Source organism: Electrophorus electricus, unplaced genomic scaffold (assembly GCF_041902795.1).
Source record: "Electrophorus electricus isolate QZ-2024a unplaced genomic scaffold, ASM4190279v1 Scaffold180, whole genome shotgun sequence".
NCBI lineage: Eukaryota > Metazoa > Chordata > Actinopteri > Gymnotiformes > Gymnotidae > Electrophorus > Electrophorus electricus.
Genome location: NW_027658461.1, coordinates 5918 through 10824, shown reverse-complemented (window position 1 = coordinate 10824; position 4907 = coordinate 5918). Strand labels below are relative to the sequence as shown.

Sequence of the window (4907 nt, the reverse complement as noted above, 5' to 3'; positions counted from 1 at the left end):
ATGACAAGCGATATTTATAAGTATGTTTCTTCATGTTCAATTTGCAGTCAAAGCAAGATGCCTAAGACCCTACCCACAGGAAAGCTCATGCTTCTTCCCGTACCAGAAAGTCCTTGGTCTCACATCACCTTAGATTGCGTTACTGACCTCTCTGTCCTCACTGTAGTTGATGGATTCTCCAGGGGTGTGTGGTTCATTGTGTTTCCGAGTATGCCTACAGCCTGCCAAACTGTGGAAGCCTTGTTTAACCAGGTGTTCCGTATATTTGGCATCCCAGAGGACATAATATCATATTGGGGACGTCAATTCACATCTCGAGTTTGGGCTTCCTATATTGAACACATCGGGGTAGCTATTAGTTTTACATCCACAGTCAAATGGCCAATTCCTACATTGTTTTTATATGAACAATCCATCAGACCGGTCCAAGTTCCTCTTATTGGCAGAAATGGCCCAAAATTCACTTACTAGTTCATCCACTGGCTTGACTCCTTTTTATTGTATTTTAGGTTATCAACCTCAAATGTCCCATGGACTTCCATATCAGCTGGTTTCCCCGCTGTGGATGAGTGGATGCAGCGGAGCGAAAGGGTATGGGAGGAAACAGATCAGTGTATTGTATGAGCTCTCTGAATGTATAAGGAAATTGCGGACAGGCACAGAGGGGAGAACCCGATATACCAACCTGGTGACAGAGTGTGGCTCTCTACACAGGACTTCCGCAAGCCGGGGTCATGTCGCAGGTTAGGTCCCAAGTATATCGGTCCATATGAAATTACCAAGCACATTAATGAAGTCACATATCAACTCATCTTACCTGCTCACTTTTGTGTTTTGAGGTCATTTCATGTGTCCCTTCTTAAGCCTGTTGTTCCTGTTGTGGCCTTTGGATGAGGTCACCCCTGAGGTCACTCCTGTATTAGGTATGTTGGTTGCTGTCATTAGAGTGTATTGTTTCTGAAGGTTTTTTTGCATTATGCAATGCCTCTTCGCAGAGTGTGATTTTCAAGAACTTTAGTAAGCAGATGACTTATTTGCATCACCTTTTTTGGTAGGACAAAGCCCATCCATGAGCCAAAGGAAGCTGAGGTAGGCCCCATTCCATGAAAACACAGGGAGTGTGTGAACCAGGATACCAACACAAGCATACATGCAAGCTGACGCCTACCCTTCCTTTGTCCAGTTGTTTGGCCAGTAGACAACTAATGAAAAACATTTCAAAAGGGTTTATACAGAAGCCAATGTTCAAATGGCTCTCTGTGCAGTGAGGAAACATATCATAAGGAAGTGCAAATTCCACTAAAGTTTAAGTAGGATCACTGAATTCAAAGTCTAGAGCACTATTACACTATGACTTCTAACAATAGCGTAAAAACAATAATGTCTTATTCGTTTTTAGAAAGGAATGTAAAAGTTTATGAAATATTCTTAAAAAGAGGACAATTTGATAAGGAGCTTGGTCTTGCACAGCTACCAAAACCCAGGACTGAACTAGGAGTCTTTTGATATTCAATCTAACACTCACCCAGCTGAGCTATTTCAGCTAGTGACTAAATACTTTTGCCTGGTTTCGTTCAAAATGTTACCAATGAATGTAGGTCATGTTCATGTCAGAGGAAACTGTCACCTTTATCCCTGGTGAGCTAGTGGCTAGGATTCTCTTTCAAACTTAATTTTTATGTGGATTAAAAAGAAATATGAATACCTCTCTTTATGACCTCCTAATGCTCATGCATACCAAGTCTACTATGCATACAAACATCGTCAGTATACTAGGAATACAGAATTTGAAAAATGTTTGTCAAGCATCTGAGCTTTATTGCTGGTGGGTGAGTGGCTAGGATTCAACACTTTCACCACTGCGACTTGGGCTTGATTCCTGGTCAGGGCACGCTCTTTTTGCTCAATTAAAAAAGAAGCTTGTATGTGAAAAAACAAACTTCCTTTGAGTCAGATTTTAACTGACAGACTAAGGATAACAGTTTTAAATTCTACAGTCCTCCACTCTACCAACTAAGCTATTGAAGGCAACAGACATGTAATCCCATAGGTCCAAACACCAGTATGTTGGCAAGAAACACGGCCAGTTATGAATGTTTGAATTGTTAAGTTCATTTGACACGAAGAAACATTGCATTGTACGAGTTGGAGATGTTCAGCTGCCAACAGATATCTCTTGATTACATTTGGATGCATACTGGACTTTGTGTACAATCAATAACTACTGGTACTAACTCAAAGTATGTTTCCCCCTTCAGTTTTATTTTATGCCAGAATAAAGACTTTCTGTCTTTAGAATTCTACATGACTCAAACTGAGATGCAGCAGATCACTTAGCTAGAACAAAGGGTCTTGTACTACAATAATGACTTTTGCATTATTGCCCATAAGGTCCACCTCTTTTTTCTTTAACCCTCAGATCATCCCGTAGATGTTAGAATTATTCTAATGAAATTATAATTAACATTTTAAAAAATTCATTAACATCACTCTTAAAATAACTTTTACCTTACAAATTATTTCTTTACCAGCAAATTTGAGTTGGTATGAATTAATCTATTAATTTTTCGTTATTATTTCATTAAATACATGCCCCCCCGCCCCCTACAAAAAGAATAACAGTCCAAATGAAAGGTCTAAATGAATCTTTGCAGTAACAACAGTCTTTTATGCTCTTCCAACCACCCCACCTCCCCCCAGTGGACACACCATGCTCCAGTACATGATTCTGGAGTGCTGCGCTATCTGTGCTCCCCACTAACTCTTCCTACCTGCTGGGGTTTCTCCTTCCTGGACCTGCCTTAAAATGCTTAAAATGACAGCACCTTGCCCTCCATTTACCTGCAACATTCTGCACTGTCACAAACAATATTTATGTGCAGATTAGCAGATGAACCTCACCTGGATGATCCACATTTCATTTCTTTGTACTGTTATAATAATGAGTTACTGTATTTCTACCCAGGTGTTCTATTCAGGTGAACTGTGCTCTGTTTCTATCTCCTATGATGTCTTTGTGTAGGAATGCTGTAGTGTATCTTTCATGCTTACAATTTGTCAGCCATCCTCTACCCAACTCATCTCTGGCCAGGTTTATCCAGGGTTAACCGAAGGAGGATGAGTTCCCTTTTGAGTCTGACACCTTCCAAGTCCCTTCCACCATTCCAGTGAGTTTTTCCTACTGTCACCCTTGCCAATGTCATTTGGCTTATTTATCAGTTGTCACAAGGTGTTAACGTTATTATGCACATGTATATAAAATGTGTATATACTCTATATACATAAATATATATATATATATATATTTGCAGTTTGGATTGGATTATAAAGTGAATTTCATTGGTGAGTACTATATTTTTTGGTGACAAAGTATAATCTAATCTTTACAAAGCAGTGACCAGAAAGGAAGAGCTGGATGAGGCTTTGGTCCCCATGATAGTTAGAGACACACAGCCATTTAGCTTAGTTGAGGATAAAAGCTTCAGGGACTTGGTAGCAAAATTGGATTCAACTTATATTCTCCTAACTAGGAAGGTATGTGTGGTGACATGGATACATTATGAGAGTAGTATTAAAAATATATATAATTATTTTCTTCCTTCCCTTTAGACTGTAAAGGCCATGGTTGAGGCCAAATGTCAATAAGAGAAAGAGAAGGCCAAAGCTGAGGTCCAGAAAATTCCTGCAATGAGTTTGTCAGCAGATATGTGGACATCTCTTAATGTGGATGCCTTCTTGGCTGTGACCTGCCATTTTATAGATGACAACACATTTCTGAAGTCTACACTACTTGGTGTTGTGAAATTCCTGCAGGCGCATACGGCTGAAAATTTGGCCTGTGTGAAATCCTCTCTTATGGAAGAATGGGGAATAAAATAAAGTCACATGTCTGGTTACTGATGGCACATCTAATATGATTGCCTGTGGAAATAGCTGAAGCTGCCTCATGTGCTTCAAAAAAAAAGAAACTGAGGTTGAAACAATGTGTTGGAACGATTAGTAGAACTCAGGGAGCCTGTGGGGGCAGATTTGGCGGGTTTACAAACTGATATTCCTGCGCTGATCTCTGATGTGTACAGTAATGTATGTGGGTGCCGGTCTATACTGTATTCTTTTCACAAGGCAACTGTGGAGCTGTCAGACCTCAGTGGCAGGCATAATCATATCCCAACACATTTCAGACTAAAGGATTTGAACTCCCTGGCACTGCCAGACACCTAACTGGCTATAATTTGATGGGGAGGATGCAGGTTGTCTGCATGCCTCTGGAATGACTTCTTTGACCTATTCACACAGCGATCGAGAGCCTTACACTAATGCCAGAGTCCCTCTGATTTCATACTTTTCTCTGCATTGTCCAAGAACAATGCAGAGAAACAAGCACAAAACCATGGGTAAAGTTTTGTAATCAAGAACACACTCTCATGTACTTGGAACATGTCTTAGCAGATTGTGAATTACAAGCAATGTTATAAGCAACACAAGTTCAAAGAGGTGCCCTGTTTGCAACAGGTGGTTTGTTGACAAGGGGTCATTCATCAGACAAAACCCACATGGCCCATATGGGGATTGAACCCATGACCTTGGCGTTATTAGCACCACGCTCTGACCAGCTGAGCTAATCGGCCTTTCTCTGTTCATTTTGCACTTTTTGGTGCAGCACTGAAGGGAACCTTTCCATGAAATTGTAGACTTGGTGTCAACGAGATTACGGCCACTTTTTCGACCGAGCATAGGTGACAGTTGACACTTATTGTTCCCTCTGACAAATGGTTATTCTGCAGCCAACTTTTGAATTAAACTTCAAAAGCAAATGTGGAGAAGCTTTTGTTAAAGAGCAATTCAGTGCAGTTGTACACAGTGACGAAATCATCAATTGCAAAGTCCACTGAGCTTTATTGCTGCGA

General features: G+C 40.5%; 1 non-coding gene across 1 annotated transcript; it reads right to left on the bottom strand.

Annotated features, from left to right (window-relative positions):
• Window positions 1-4554: 4554 nt before the first annotated feature.
• trnai-aau (transfer RNA isoleucine (anticodon AAU)) lies at window positions 4555-4628 on the bottom strand. The gene has a single exon. It is a non-coding gene; the product is annotated as a tRNA-Ile (tRNA).
• Between the last annotated feature and the right edge of the window lie 279 nt (window positions 4629-4907).